The 17,085-nt window shown below is 42.7% G+C and overlaps 1 protein-coding gene across 2 annotated transcripts in view; it reads left to right on the forward strand.

Moving 5' to 3' along the window:
• Window positions 1-2,099: 2,099 nt before the first annotated feature.
• nrip1b (nuclear receptor interacting protein 1b) overlaps window positions 2,100-17,085 on the forward strand; it is a 39,094-nt gene continuing 24,108 nt past the window's right edge. Inside the window, exon 1 of one of the 2 annotated variants that reach the window (XM_022196619.2) lies at window positions 2,100-2,412. The gene's annotated coding sequence lies outside the window, so the exon portion shown is untranslated. Of the gene's footprint in view, window positions 2,413-7,247; window positions 7,304-17,085 lie in introns of those variants that run through there. The other variant, XM_051937151.1, reaches the window with a different exon arrangement.

Here is a 17,085-nt window from a genome sequence, read left to right on the forward strand (position 1 = left end):
ACTGTAACTACACTACCATTCAAAAGTTTGGGGTCACCTCGACAATGTAATATTTTCCATGAAAACTCACACTTTCATTCATGTTCTAACATAATTACACAAGGGTTTTCTAATAGTCAGTTAGCCTTTCAACACCATTAGCTAACACAATGTAGCATTAGAACACAGGAGTGATGGTTGCTGGAAATGCTCCTCTGTACCCCTATGTAGATAATTCATTAAAAATAAGCCTTTTCCAGCTAGAATAGTCATTTACCACATTGACAATGTCTAGACTGTATTTCTGATTAATTTAATGTTATTGTCATTGGAAAAAAAAAACAGTTTTTCTTTCAAAAATAAGGAGATTTCAAGGGATCCCAAACTTCTAAACATTGTTTCAACACAAGCACGTGTTGAAAATTACAGAGAAGACATTAACTGCAAATTGTAAATTTGCATAAGTATAAATTTAAATAATTTCTAGACAATGACAAGTTAATTTTATCATAAAGTAAAACACTATTTTGCTCATTGTTGGTTTGTCATTTTGTGTCTTGTTTTTGTAATATTTTGTCTTGCTTTTGTTGTTTTTTTAATCTTTTTTGTCTGATTTTTATTTTTTGTCTCATGTTTTGTCGTTTTGTCTCATTGTTTTGTCATTTTATGTTTCCTTTTTGTCTCACTAGTATTTTTGTCTCATTTTTGTCATTTTGTGTTTTGTTTTAGTCATTGTTTTGTTTCACGCTTTTGTCCTTTTTGTCTCATTTGTGTCATTTTTTAAAATCATTTTGTAATGTTTTGTCAACTTTCAACTGTTCATTATGATCATGTCTTTACAAATTCCAAAATCATTTATGAATAAAAAATGACTGGATGTCACTAAAATGACAACTAAATAACTAGTAACAATCAATCTAACAATCATTCTAATTAGCTAAGCAATAACAAAATGAGCAACCAAACATTGGTTTGATTGTGCTCTTTTTATTAAGTTGAAATAGTCATGACAGATATTTCTGGGATGGCAATATATCAAATTTTATATGGAGAATAATAAATTGTATCTGTGTCTGAGAAATCACTTTCAACTAAGTTACCCATTACAAAAACAACTCTTATGGAAGTGTGTTAATCCAAATCACATGACTTGCTCCACATGATGTCATTTCCTCCTGAAGAACAGACTGACAAGGCTTTATTAGTTATTTAATACAAAGTAGTGTGTGAGTCAAGTGTGTCAATAGGTTTACTACAATATCTTTATCCTCTTAAGAACTGACATCCACATATGTGGACATGTTTTTGTTTTTTGATTTTTTTTTCCCCAAAAGGGAATATTGTTAATACTAATAATAATACTAAGATTACTACTTCAACCACTACCACTACAACAAAAATAATAATAGTAATATCAATGTAAATCTAGTAAAAAAAAAAAAAAAAATAAAATATATATATATATATATATATATATATATATATATATATATATATATATATATATATATAAAATGCAATAAACAAAATAATCAGATATTAGATATTATCCAGTGATTATATTTATTACTCTTTATCCCAGGTAAGTAGAAAAAATTAAAATGCAAACCAAGCCAAAGCTTGGGTCTTAGGAGGTTAAAAATAACTTTTAATTTCAAACTTACGAACATTGAACATATATTTTAGAAGAATCTTTTAGGTGGCCATGTCGATTTTAGCCCTGAAAACAGCAAAAAAATTCCAACTATGATACAAAAAGTTCCTCAATTATATATTGACCCGGGTTATGATGCTGTGATTTTACTGCTCTGGCTCACTTGAGATCAAATTGGGCTGAATGTGGCCCCTAAACTAAGAGAGTAGTAGATCTAGACTGTATCTCTGATTAATTTAGTGTTGTCTTCATTGGAAAAAAAAAAGATTTTCTGTCAAAAAATAAGGACATTTTAATTGACCCCAGTCTTTTGAACAGTAGTGCATGCGCTTTTATTATTATTATTATTATTATTATTATTATTATTATTATCGTTATTATTATTATTATTATTGCTGGCAGAGGGCTGTGTGGGCAGCAGCAGCAGCAGCAGAGTGCAGGCTTGTTCCTTTAAGGGTGGTGTCAGCAGCAGGCAGAGGAGGAGGAGTGTGGCTGTCTCCGCTCACTTCTCCACAGCGAGGGGACTCCGAGAATAAACAATTCCCACAGACTACACGCTCCACACCTCAGCTCGCTCACAGTCGCAGCAGTCATTTCAATTTTAAAAAATCGAGGCTTTTCTTTTGGACTAAAATTTTATTCCTTTTTTTTTTTTAAAGGCTGCCTCGCCATTTCAGTTTCCTGCCAAAAGTGTCGCGACCGTTTTCATTGGATTTGCCTCCTCCTTGTCGAATAATAACGATGCGCCTCTCCGGCTGACTGTGGGGTGGACAACGCAGGTAGGGGATCTGAACATGAACGCACTGTCATATGTGGGGAATGGTTATTAGAGCTTGAAAAATGCACGGGGGGACGCGTATGTCGGGCGTTATAGTAGATGATACGGTGTTTGGTGGAGGATGGGAAGGCTGTTTGTGTGCCGTACGGCGGACACAGGCGCATATGGATACCGCGCTGAAAACGCTGCATAAAGAAGTGGGAATGAACCTGGCTGTGTGCGGTGCCAGAGCCTCCCTCTCCTTTCACCCACGGCCGTTCATTAGCGGCAGCCACTGCCTGGATCCTCTGTGATCAGTACATTAGGCCTCCGATACTATTTACGCAGAAACACCTCTGTTGGTCCAACGGAGGTGTTTCTGCGTAAAATGTTCATTTCCCGTCAAACGCACACCGACCGCAGCTCAATCTCCTGAAATCCGGAGTGTATTTTCATTTTAGGCGACTGTCACACCACAACGCTGAATGTCACCCATTCAGATGGATGAGTGGAATAACAGTGTAGGCTGTCCAGTGCCATAAGAGTTGTACTGTGGCGTTAGTACAGTTAATGTAGTTCATCACATTGGGTCAAAATAGTTCCACAGCCTGCTATCTTGGAGTAGTTTTAGCACCACCAATGGGAAACGCTTCACAGTTGCACTAGTCTGGAAATGACTGCTGGCAAGTCCTGCTCCTTAGAAAGATCTTGAAGAGGTTTACATGAACCCCGAGGCCTGCCAAAAGATCTAAGCGTTGTTTAACTTAAATCACAAATAAGGTCTCCAAGGCGTTCCCCTGAATGCTCTAGAATATTACATGACAGCTATTTCACTGTGAGGATTTTACTTACATTTTCGGCGGTTGATCATAGTGAAAATTTATTTTCATGTGATGTAGTGGGGTTGTCATAGGGAGGCAGGGATATTGCTCTAACACCGGAGCATGTACAGTAAACCGTATTGTCGAGGGTTGCTTAAAAAACCCAAATCTATAACACAGTCAAGGCAGTGTTTGGTCCTTTAATGCTTTATGAACTACCATGAACTGAATTCATAGCTTATACAGAGATCCCTGTTTTATAGTCGTTTTGTTTTCCTACACCAGCTCTGAAAATATCTGAATCCCTGAATAGTCCCTTCAGAGTTTTTCGTTGGATGTTAGTTCAGTCTGCAGACTGGCACACAGTCGGTTGGAGTTGTTCTGTTGCAGCCTGTCACATCACTGTGTCATCATGTCAGATATGTTTTGATAGATTTCAAAGTCTTAGATGTGTTTTCAGTAACTGCCAGGGAGGTTTTTTGAATGGCCTTTGCGTAGGTGTTCCATTTTCTGAAATGTCCTATTGCTTCATTGGACTTTGGATCAGTGTGGAGGCAAAAGGTCGGGGCCAGAAGTTTTCTGAGTTACAGGGAGAAGGGCAGAGTACATCTTCGGTTCAGGTTCTGAAAGGGCAGTGTACAAAGCTTTCCAGACGCAACCTGTTTGGATGTTGCAATATGAGGCTTAAAAAAGGTTCAGTTAATGTGCTGCCTCTCACAAAACCACTGTAACTTAGACTAACAATCTAAAGTAATGTGGAGAAAAGTCAAACTTTTCTAAAGCCTTCTAAATACTGTCTGTGTCTGGGGGTCTGCCTTTTAGCCTTTCTTTTGTTGAGCATTTAAGCTGCTTAATTATTTGACCTGAACTTACACAAGATGTTCAAGGTAGTTCAGCTTGTCCTCTGTTGCCATAGATAACTAAAACCTCCACATTTATAGCCCAACTTTTAAAGTTGCACTTAAGAAGTACTTTTGTCTGAGTGGTCTGGGCTGTGTGCTGTAACTCAAAGGATTCTCTGTATTGGATGTAGCTTGATTTGACTGAGCCATCTGCTATTGTCCAGGGAGCTGCTGTTGAGTGATGTGCAGTAGCCTGCAACAGAACCAGAGGACATTCAAATGGCCAAATGCAAATGATGTCGAGACTGCTGAACAGTCACAAGACAGGACTCTGCACTCTTCTCTCTTGTCCACTGGCCGCCTTTCAATACAGCAAATCTTATCTGCCATCAAAACAAAGCGCTGCTGCTGCTGTTGCTGCTGTATGAATGTGGCATGTTGTGACGTGTGCGTGTGTGCGATTGTGGTCATGCAGGTGCGTTCTGCAGATCTCTGGCAGAAGTAATTTCAGAATCCCCGCTTGTTGCTACTTTGTGACTTTCTTTTGTGCCGCTCAATAATTTGGTGTAATGTAGTGCATTTTTGTACAGGATGATGCCACAGATAAGAGGAGGACATGCCCAGGCACTTAGCTCAGCTAACAGCCTCTCTAACCACCACTGCTGTGCCAGCTCAAACCCCTCTGTTTGTAAATCTGTCACTCACAATAGCATGAGACACAGGGCAGACAAAATTGAGGGTGGCATCCCGCTTTTTGATTGCTGAGATACTCAGCGGGGAAAAAAAAAACAAAAAACTAATGTGCAATCTACCAGAACAAGTGTCATGCATTTACTGCAGAGTTTTTGATTTATTATAGACCTGGGAGATGCCCAGCACTTGTGTTGTTGGCCACCGAACATTGTTCAAGGGCACTTTGACAGTAGATGTTGAGGAATAGAAGTGCATTTCTCATCTACTTACAGGCCAGTACTTTGTCAGCCCACAGAGGATTCAAACCAGAGACCTTTGGGCCACAAGCTCATTTCTCTAATTGTTTGGGCTCTATAACTGCGGTGTGGAGCATGCATTAAGCCAAATCATTTTATTGTTCCCTTTATTGTTTGTTTATTCAGTAGACACTCGACTAATAACAAAAGTCAGTAGCTCTGCTGTTATAGGACAGAGATTTACACCACAACAATTATGCTGTAAATTTCATTGAGGGATTGAATTAACAAGACAGAAGTCAGTGTTGTACTTGATCAAAGGTTTAAAGCGATCAGTTTTCTTGTGTGTTAGTTCTTGTCTGTGCCTCTTCCTCCATAACTCTTATCTCTCAATGGGCGATACACACACACATCACAGCCACTACACCACAACAGGGCCAGATTGCATAAAACTGAAAATGGTTATGACGAACACTAGTCTAAAATGTCAGGGCTTGAGTGATTAAAGTGTAAACACACACAGACTGATGTAGCAACTGAAGCCAACAAAATAGAATTGTTAAATGAATAGAGACATTAAAACTACCTCACTACTCTAAGTCAAATTAGTCAAGCAGATACGTAAAGATGCATGTGGAAGCATGCTGTTTACTGAGCAGTATGTCTTTGTAGTATATTTTCTCAGAATATTGTGTTACTAGAAGAACAGCAGGAGCCACATCAGAAAACAGAGCAAACCTACAGAAGTTAGTGTTGCTTTTTGAGATGAGATCACTGTGTGTGGGGGCAGTTTGAGTGTATTTCTCCTGTGTGCTGCTTATAAGATAGGCATTTTTAGTGAGGGCTCTCAGTAATAGCAGCACTATCTCATTCAGAGACAATCACTCCGGCTCCTGTTGGTGCTTCTGTCATGAACAGAAGGCAACCAAAGTCAATGGGACTCATTTTGATGACAAGGCAGGAACTGCTAAACGCTGCTTTAAAGCCACGGCTCCTGGATGCAGGGTGGAATGACGAAATGCGTGGAAGAAAGATGGACTCCTCCTCTGCAACCCCTGAGAGCTATTCTAGCCAGAGCTCATCTGTTGAATGACTCCTCTCCCACCTCCTCCTCCTTCACCCTCACCTCCAACTCTCCGCCCCTCTGTCTTCATGCTTCACCTTGGCCTTGGCGCAATGACAGGCCCTTCAATTATCTCCACCAATTGATCGCTGCTGATTGCAATTGCTGTGAATTATTTAGACTTTGCTGAAATTGCTCACTAAATGGGAGGGAGGCTGAAAGAGCAAGATATACCAGATCAAATAAATTACCCACGTGAAGCTTCGGCCTCTTTCAAAAACAACAGCTGTGGAAGCCTAACTGTGCCGATCAATGAAGCAGAGCAGGGAAACAGCATCAAGCTGTAGCTTGTACTGTGGTAACAGAGCTACCAGCTCAACACCAAATCTCCACTGTCCCTCTCCTGTGATACGTTAAGTAAAGACTGAGGAGATGTAGCGTGGAGCAGCAGACCTCTTGGGTGATGTGAGAGGAGCTGACTCTTTTCCTGGCCGGGCTGGTGTGGTCACAGCAGAGGAGTGGAGTGGCTGACTCCCTCCCTCCCTCTTTGCTTCTATTGCTCCTACAGCAGAGCTGCTGCCCCCAGGCTGTAGAGGTGCAGTAGGAAGGTTTCTCTACCATTGTGGGAAGCGTGCAGCCAGGATGCTGCAGTCAGACGAGGGGAAAGTCTCTGCTTTGCCACAAGCAGGCCAATGTCACAGGCGTGACAGAGTGGGCGGGCTGCAAGGGGAATGAGGACAGACGCTCACAGATAGGAGGCATGCCCAGCCTGTGTGTGCATGTGAGAATGTGGCTGCCTTGGTTTTTTTTTCTGAAGAAATCTGAAGATAAAGACAGCAGATAAATGTCTGCATGTTTGTAGCTTTTGTTAGTATTAAGACGATGTCTGTAATTAGGTCTGTGATATTGGAGCCGTTGATCCCAGACATCAAAGCAAACATGGATTCACATGAGCTGGAGTCATGCCTCACTCAAACAAAACGTCTTCTGACAGGCATCAGACAAGGCTCCTGCACCTTGTGTACTAAATGCCTTTAATGCTGCCTCCAAACATGTTATAGCAAAGGTCCCTGGTGTGGACTAAGAAGTCTAAGGGCTGTGGAAGGCTAGAACAATAGGTCACAAAGTCCAGAGACTGAGGTCGACTGTTACTCAACTGTGTCTTATTTTAACCAGGTTATGTGGCAGGAGTGCAGGGGAGAAGCTGGGGCTAAGTGAAAATGCCACTCATTCCTGAAGAGTCCCTGGCCTCGTCAAGGTTAGTGGCTTGTCTTTGTAAGTTGAGGGATTGATGCATGAGCCTGTCTGGCGCTGAATTCAAAGTCCAAGGCTGTCACAGGCAGCAGCTCTCCCCACCCTCCCTCCCTGCCTCCCGCCCACCCTCTCTTTTTGCAGGCTATCACAGGGCCCTGTCCTTCCCAACTTCTTAGCAGTCTGTCCTTTTGGGAACCTTGAGCAGCCCAGGCAAGGACACAGCGTCTGGTGCAGTAAGCCTGTGCAGTGAGGGAGGCTTTACGTAACGTTCTGCTTTAAACATGGGTGTATGACTTCCCTGACACGGAGCAGTGCAGTGCAGAGCTGCACAGCTCACAGCACATGTCCCCTCGGCCCCCCTGGACAAGGAGGGGGCAGAGAGATCCCTGCAACTTAATTATATCTTTCTCTTTTAAAAGCTTTCGTTTGAAATTAAATTTTCCCAGGCAATTAACTAAAGAGGAGTTTTCAGAATTTATGAATGAATGATGGATATATTGCACAGGACGACAGGGGAGGGAGGAAGAAGAGAGGGAGGGCAGTGTGTGTGTGTGTGTGTGTGTGTGCGCGCACGCACGCACGCACGCACGCACACACACACACACACACACACACGCTTCGATGATGTGTCTTTAAGATTTTTATCCATTGAGAAAACTGTGAAGTTTGGGACGTTCAGGCGTCATTAAACTTTGTACCTGAGAGCTGCTCTAGTATGCCCCCACCTCAACCACCCCTAAAGCACTTCTTATGGCAGTATTTGTTGATGTTCAGTGTAGCCTACTGAATAAACTCTCTTTCACATTGCATAGCTTTGCAGGATGGGTGGAAAATGCATAGCTGGGGTTTACCCACCTCCTCATTCATTCAGACCCACATCTTACAGAACACGGATATAACTTAGTGAATAATGTTACGCACTGTATACCCCAAATCCTCTTTTGGCTTGAACTGCCATTGTGTAACTTTTTGGCTTCTAGTGATGAGCTGAATTGTTGCTGGGCAACAAGGGACCTGTGCGGGTGGCCATGGAGAGTCGAAGCATTACGAGTTTAGATAGATCTGCAGCACATTATCCAGGTTTCTAACCAAGGAATGTCCTAGAGTCCTCCTTGAAATACCTTATTTTTGTATGTTATTCCAAGGAAAATATTCGTCATTTGTTCAAAATAATATCTCGTTAGAGATACATGAGGACCGGCCTTCTAATGGCTCCGGCATTCCAGATTCTTCCATTTTAAATTTGTCAATGAGTAAAAAAATGACTCATTGCACTTTCAGTAAATATCTTTTAACAGAATGCAGTTAAATAAGTGGCACATCTCTAAATGAAAAATGAATGCACTCCTACGCTACAAAGGAAGGACCGAGGACATTTGGCATAACCCCAGTCTTCCTCTTTCACTCAAAGTGGTCTCTTGAATTTCTGAAACATGCTGTCCTTTTGTGAACCTCCAGCCCACTTGTAAATCCATTAGTGAGGTGGCGTTATTCACTACAGTCCTCACTGCAGCCGGGTAAACAGACCGAAAGACTGTGGTTCAGAAGTACAGCTTTCTCATAACCGTGTTAGAAGGCTCCCAGTAGTAGAGAGGCCATTTGAGAGGAGATGGAGAGCACTGGGCTGATGACTGGAGGCAGCCATATGACCTATTACTTAGGGAAAATGGACTGGTGACCAGAAGATTGCTGGCTCATACTCTGCTCACCCTCTGCCCTTGAGCAAAGGCAATTAACCTGGATTCCTCCAGTAAATATCCAGCTGTAGAAATGGAAAGAGATGTGCAAGAGTGATAATCGTGTAAGTGACTTTGAATAAAAGTGTCCACTAAGCAGGAAGATTAATACAGCTAATAGAATCATAACTTGTGTTTTCAAGTTATCAAGGACCCAGGACTGCTGAACATGTAGAGCAGGACGTAATCACCCCTCCCCCTCCTACTCTCTATTTGTGCACTCTTCCATACGCATTTAAAGACTTCTCTCTTCTCCTTTGGCATTAAGGCAAGAGCGTGACCTTGACCTGATTGCTGAGGAGGCTTTTTAAGTAACTCTCCAGAAGGAGATCCAATCATGTGGCACCCTTCACCCAGCCTCATGAGGGGGTGGAGACACTCGCCACAGGCCTGCATGCAGCTACAGGGGCTGTCATTCAATTGGGTAATCACTCCAAGGTCAAACGGGGTCGAGGTCGTGTCAGACCCAGCGGTGCGGCTCCAAACATCTCTGCCCTGATCTGAATTTGAGAGTGGCCGGCCACAAGTTTCCACCCGGTTTGAGTGCGGTGACAAACTGAGCAGGTTTAGTCATCTTCTCAATTCACAATCACTGATACCAGCATATGTCAGGGAAAGGTCGTTTCATGTCCAGAGTGATTCATGTCCAGAATGAGCTGGCTGCTAGGATTTGTGTTATTGCAGTTGCCTTCACTCACTCCCTACAGCTGCCCCACTCCTTAAGCCATGCTGGCTCACTGGCTCACTTTAGAGCGAGCTACTGTCTCTGCTCCTGAGCATTTTAATGCTAGTATGTTAACACTTTTGCCCCCTGGATATGTTAACCATATGGCTGAGTAAATCAAGATCCCAGCCTCCTTTGTTAAAATTGCATTAATAAACCTTAGCTAAATGTCTGCATTGTAAATGTTCACTTTTTCAGAATATTTTGTGTATATAATGTAGCTTGTCTTTACACTACAGTTGGAGAAGTGAACAATCAGGGAGGGGGCCGTGCTTCCTTAGTTACATACCAAACTGACATTGTGCCACTAGTGGCTTGGTTTTTAATTTGCCCCCCCCCCTTTGGTATTGAGGAGGATGTTTTCTTTTTTTCCCCATAACCTTTTGTGGTGGCATCTGGGGCTGAACATCCATCCTTCCATTATCTATATACCCCTTAATCCTCATTGGGGTCGGGGGTGCTGGAGTCTATCCCAGCTGACTTAAGGTGAAGGCAGGGGACATCCTGGTCAGGTCACCAGTCTATCACAGGGCTATACATAGAGACAAACAATCTCGCTCGCATTCACACTTACAGACAATTTAGAATTACCAATTAACCTCAGCTTGTTTTTGGACAGTGGGAGGAAGCAGGAGAACCCGGAGAAAACTCACACATGCCCAGGGAGAACATGGAAACTCCATGCAGACGTGAACCGGGCATCTTCTAGCTGCAAGGCGAAAGTGCCAACCACCAATATACTGTGCAGCCCTAGGACTGAACAATTAATGGAAAAGTTATCAAAATTGCAAATATAAGTTCAATGTCCAAATTACAGAAACTGCAGTTTTTGGATAAAAGTAAAATGTATCATGGCTTAGCATTATAGTGAAGCGTTGTGGTGCTACAGAGATTCCTCAGCCTGCAACTGTATTCTCCGTGCCTTGTTACATTCACACGACACGGAAGTGAAAGGAGTGCTCTGTATGCAAATATTTCATAAAATTCCAAAATAATGAATAACTGTGATCTTCAGTATTGATTAAAATAATTGTGATTATCACTTTGGCCATCAGCAGCCCTATTAAGAGCTTAGGAGAAGATGTTGTCGCCTGATGAATTTACAGAGCAGAATAGCAATGACACAATGTGATGAATCTTTAAATGTTGATCTAAATCTTAAATACAAAACTGAAATAATAAAAAATGACACGGTGCAACTTCTATAAATTTTAGGCAATCTAATCGGATGATTTGTTCTCATCCCGTGATAATAAACATGATATTGTGTGCTACATGAAAGACATCCACGCTACACATGGGACAGCTAGGGCAGTGATATGAAGAACCAAAGACTAATTTCACCCTTTGTTTTTACAGAAATGGACTCTTTCTTTACCCTCTGTGGAGCCAAGTGCCATTAATTCTCATATATTGTCCGATACACTGTAGCATTATTGGAAAACAGACTGAGATGCACCATAGTTTAACTGATCTTATGCTGGAAGGTCTAAGATGTTCTACAAAACAATACAAGAGCTACTAGAAGCTTTGGTACAGGAAATATATAATGCAGATAAGCAGATGTCTTGTATTTATAACGTACTAGGTTTTAGCACGAATAGTAAAGTGTTGATTACGGAGCCTCTGATATGGTTTTATCAGGGCCAATACCAATACCAAATATTGATCATCAAGGAATCTGATAATCAGTATTTGGAACCACTATGCATTTGCAGTACAATCGAAAATCTTGTTTTCAAAGGTTAGAATAATACAAACTGCAGCACAAAGCTTCATTGTTTTAAATGTTTAATTAAAGGACAATTTTTCAACATCAATCCTTCATTGTTAATTGGCTGTTAATCATGAGGTGACCAATCAGTTACAGAGTGGTGACTACAAGCAGAGAGAGGAGGCTGCATCTGTAGCCGATTGTTAGATTAATCAGTTTTATTGGGAATTACAAATAATGACACAGATAATTAGAGAAATGCAAAGTATTAGATTTGATAATCTGCCAAGTTGATCAAAGCTCAACCTGTAGGGCAAATACTTTTCCAAATAATGCTAGATTTTTTTTTCATTTAACTTTATCGTTCAGCAAAAAGGAAAACCCTAAATTAAATCATTGTTTGTGTAGGCATCCTTTGTCTTGAAAGCAGCACCACCACTCAGAGGTGTATTAAAAGTTCTTCCATTCTCAGAGGTTGTCCTGCTGCTGCATGAATGTTGGACCAGTCAGACGCCTCCTTGATGGTATTGCACAATGCAGAATTATCTAAACACAGTTGCCTAAAACCTTTGCACTGTTATGTACAAAGCACTGCTTGAATTCCTGAAAATGGTCACACTTAATAGTTTGACACTTTACTTTTGTGTTGCCAAGACTTCTTGAACAATTATTCAAATTGTGATTCAGTATGTGTTTATTTAGAACTTTTCTAAGTTTAACTTAAAATCTCCGATGGTCCCCCAGTGGGTGTCCTACCTCAAATCCTGGTAGTGCACTGCTTCTCCCCTGTGGTCCCAACACCTCATAATATTTCTTGATTAAGTGCAGACAGTTGTCTTGTTAGACAAAACTTAAATGAAGGTGATCACCTGCCAGGATGTGACATTTAAAATCAGACATCAATTGCTGCCCGCCTGGATACAACTTTAGCATGCACATACACACACAAGCGGAATCTGTAGCTTCTATAATTTGGTTGATTTTTCAGCTTCATCCAATCAGATGTGCTCCTCTTGTATAACTGCATTATGATCAAAGATGGCATTGACACTAACTCATATGTCATTTGAAGTTAAGCCTTGTTTGGGTTATAAAAGGGAATGGAAGCTACGGTAAGCTTGTGTGATGTGTGTGATCTTTTTTTCCACACACACACCTAGGGTTATCACAGTGGAGCTGCATGCTTCTTGTGTAACTGTGTTTACACGTTTAGGGCTAGCGCTGGCACAGGAGCCAGACGAATGTGGTTTATCCAGGGCCTCTCTCTCTCTAAGCCACCTTCCCTTCCATTCAGCGTTGACCTTGGTGCTCACGAAGAGGCAGGGCTTGACCTACATCCACCCCCTTAACTGGAACTAGAACCTCCACCAACCCCCGCCGAATAAAGAGACCTGACACCCTATTCTACTTTTTTTTTCCAACGGCCATTTTCTCTCTGTCTCTGGTCATATTCTGTGCACTTTACAAGATGCACTGTAGCTTCTGCTGTTTTTGCAGCGTGTCTGGCAGCTCGGGAAAGTGGAGCAGCGGACTTCATAGCTCGTCTCCGAGGCACCGACATGTCTGTGTGCACTAGGTCACCATTAGCACGCAGAGACTTAGCACCAAGCTGGTGAGAGTTTAGTGGCAGGTCAACCCTCCTCTGGTTTTTAAAGTGTCAAACTGTGGCTGATGCAAATGAGCACACACGCAAACACATGCAGTCGCTAGTCGCATCTGGTGGGACTAATATTCTTGTATGGGCAAACTGTGTGACACTGGGGTGCTAGCATACGGCACGTTAGTGTTTGGACTTCTTACCCAAGACATGCTGTGGTTTTAAAAGAGCTACAATGTGTAAAATCAGTGTAAATCGCACAGTAACAAGTGGCTCAGAGCGGCTATAAAAAGAGGTAGTGCACTGTAGCTGAAGCAGAATGGTTCAGTTCAGGAAGGTAAAAGGTTTTTAAAAGCTAATAATTAAATGTCAGTCTTACTCCTACAAATATAGCTCTTGAACAGAAGCTAAACAAAGGTTGCTAAGCGACACCAAGGCACCAGTGAGTGATGAGTGATGATTTTTGGCAGGCGCATTAATATTTAAATTAGCAGTCAAAGGTGTGCGTTGATTAGGTATTTCACAATGGCTTCAAACGGGAATCCAACACTGATACAAAGGACGCTGCAGAACTAAGTGTCTGTTTTCTAAATGAATGAAACTCTCAGCTGTTGTCAGAGGAACATGCCCATCGAGCAGAGGCACGGTTAATGTATGGAGGGATTACAAAAGCAATGCATGAGTGAGTGTAGCTTAACGAGGAAAGGGGTTGCATGAGAGCACCGTGCGTGATCTCAGATATATCATGAGCTGTCCTAACCAACACAGAGGCATTCACAGGGACCAGTGTCATGCTACCAGGCATTAGGGCAGCTCCAGGCTCAGTTAGCCCACTAATGCCTCCCCTAGCCAAGAAAGGCTCATAATTTTTCAGGCTGGATGACATGTCATACCTTCATGGGTGTTAAATGACTGCAAAAAGCAGTGTGTACGTCTATGTTTAAATAAGGCAGAGGATCCCATTTAGCATTCTGAGTAAGACATGAGATAATGGCCACCAAGAAGAGCGGATGAAGAAATTGAGAAGTGGACCTGTAGGTGGTGTTTAACCTCAGGAGCAGTTGTTGTATCGAGACATGGGAGGGTTTTTGCCAAATATACAGCAGGCCAGCTGAGGAGGGTCATCTGTGTTCCAAAGGCCACACATCAGCAGAATGCAAGGACTGATCACAGAGAAGTCTGAGTCTGTCTTTTTAACTTCTTTTCTTCCTTTGTTTCCCTCTCTCTCTTTCTCTCTCTCTCCCTTTTACTGTCTCCCTCGATCATGCTCTGCAGAACTCCTTGCACGATCTTAGGGAGGGGGAAAAAAAAAGAAGAAAAGTGGGTCAGGGCGACCTATTTTTTTTCCCACAGTTCACGGAGGCAGAGGGTGGCGGTGTTATCGTCAGTTAGACGAGGAGCAGGGCCTGATGGGGAGGCAGGGCCTTGTCGCGAGACGCAGCCACTCAGAACTGGGTCAGCAGCAGAGGCTACGTCTTGTAAACGGCTTGTCATACCGGGGAGAAAAGCTGCAAATGAACCATAGATTATACGCCCCAAGCTGAGCACTGAGGTCTCTCCTTACTCCCCAACCCTACACTTCAAAAAAACACACGCATATAGTATTAGCCTTACAGTAGCGCAGGAGTATCTGAGGCACTGCCACCGTCTATAAGTTCCTCTCTTCCCCTCTCAATCTCCAGTAATAGCGTTTGATTACTACAGTCAGACCTGACAAGCTCAAAGCCCAAGCCACACATGCTTTTAAGTAAGGATCTTTTCACATTTCTCTTTCTCTGACATACGGGTTGCTGTTTTCTAAATATAGCCCCCTTTCTCCCAGATTTGCTTGACTTTATTCAGGTCAGGTTATTTACTGTGCCAAGTTCAACTGTGGTTTAGAAATGAGCAATACACATGCTTATTCAGCTGCACTGACCCTTTTGCATATTATCTGTGTCAAAGACAGGCATGTGAATTGATAATTTGCTTGCATGTTCTCTCTGTGATATTTTTTCTTCTAACTAGAAATGTGATGAAAAAAAAGCTATTATTTAACTCATTGTGGTGCTGCCAAAACCAGACTGATCACTGATGTTTTTTTTTTAATAAGACTTAGTGGTGGGTAAATTTTGCTCATAATTTTTGGAAAATTGCCCCTAAGCTATGGGAAGGAATTATCCACAGTTAACATATATTTTTGATATTGATTTTGCACTCGCCGTGTCATCGCTCGTTGTTTCATAGCCTTTGTGTCTTCCCACTGTGTCTCAGACAGACAAAGCAGGATAAACACTGGGTTTGATCTCCTCCTCACAAATAATTGCTGTGGCTGTTGTAGTGAGCTAAGACCTTTAGAACTGAAAATCGGGGCTTATTCTGGCATTGGGGTCCGCTTATGGAGCAATGCAATTTTCAGGCAGTAGAGCTCACTCATATTTCACTATGTGGAACAAATCTGCCTGTAATGAATCTCTCAGGACACTGTGGTGCCTCCACAGCGAGTCTGCTTTTGGCTCTTCTACGGGGGGGGATCTGTAGCGGGTCTTTTAATATTTCAACACATTCATCTCCCTGATATGAAAACTAGATATTTGGTTTTTGGTGGGAGCAAATAAACACAGGGTCTCTTAGTGTTTGTGCCGTTTCTACTTCCCTGTATCAGTCCCAGCTAATGCTAATCATGTTGGTTTCGCTCTGTGTAAAAACAGCCTTATTAGCCAAGGTGTCACACTAACAAACATAACATAATATCCTGAGGTGGGGCTAAACATGGCGGGGGATCGGATTAGCGGCAAGACTCCGTGTTAGTCCGCACACCCAGCTCTCCACGGTGCCGCGGCTCCCGAGCCCTGCTACTGCCGGGCAGCAGACCTGTCTAATGTTATTCTTAGCCCCAGAACTTCATGTCTCTGCGCGAAAGCCCCTTAACACTAATTGAGGAGACTGCTCATGGCTCATGTCGCTCAACGGCAGTCTCTGAGGGGGCGTTTGTGTATCACCGTCTGTCTTTCTACGTGTGTATTTGTGTGTGTGAAGGTGAGACATGCTGAGCAGTAAACCAGTCAGAACCTGTACTCAGCCACTCCGGCCAGTGTTGTGTTGGGGCTTTTTTTTTGGTGATAGGGAGCCACCACAGTGCCTTTAGCAGATGGTTTCCAGCAGGCCTGCGTATGACATGTGATAACATTACAGTTTTGAAAGGTCAGGCATGAAGGGAACCAGTAGGAGGCTGGGAGGAGGGCCAGTCTCCCAGTGTCCAAACCTCCTATACAGTCCTCTGCACACACTATGTGTGTTACGTTCAAAAGGAAAGGCCTTTTATGAATTTTCAAACACCCAGTATTGAACCTATTGCTTCTAACAGGGCAATGCAAATATTTACTGTATTACTTGAAGCTTGGTGGCCTGAGTTTCAGTCGCAGGGAGGGTGCTGCAATATTTGCCTGCCGATAAAACCATTCTTTGTGCTTTTATAGTTGACTATGCTCAGCTCTCAGGCAAGGCAGAGTTTGACAGTGCACAACCAGACTTTGGACCATGGACCATGGTGTTTACTTTAGAAAATCAGAGGTCTTCACTGGGACCCAGCAGGTCATCATCAACCTGTCAAAACACTCGGCTCTGAAACGCCACCCCTCTCTAAGTCAGAGAACCTTGATTGGCCGGTAAGCTGACGCTCATGCTTGGAACAGAGGCTGGGATATTTGTTTTGAAGCTACAGGTCACTGTGTGCCAATAGTTCAGAGCATGGCGAGGAGGAAAACAGTCTGGAATTTCCTTGTACGTAAACAACACCTCTGGCGTAGTGGATGGCCGTCTCATCACACAGGTGTATTCCATAAAGCACCCCCCTACTCTCACCCCACCCCAATCCCTTTTCCTGAAATGGCACAGGGCTTGTGCATGAAGGAGGAGGAGGAGGAGGTTTAAAAATAAATCCGCGCAGGCCGGTCAGACATTTTGAAATTCTGTTTCTATCTCAGTCTGATAGAGAGGTTAAAGATACAGCATCCTGATAAATCTCTTCCCACCA

Source organism: Acanthochromis polyacanthus, chromosome 17 (genome assembly GCF_021347895.1).
Source record: "Acanthochromis polyacanthus isolate Apoly-LR-REF ecotype Palm Island chromosome 17, KAUST_Apoly_ChrSc, whole genome shotgun sequence".
NCBI lineage: Eukaryota > Metazoa > Chordata > Actinopteri > Pomacentridae > Acanthochromis > Acanthochromis polyacanthus.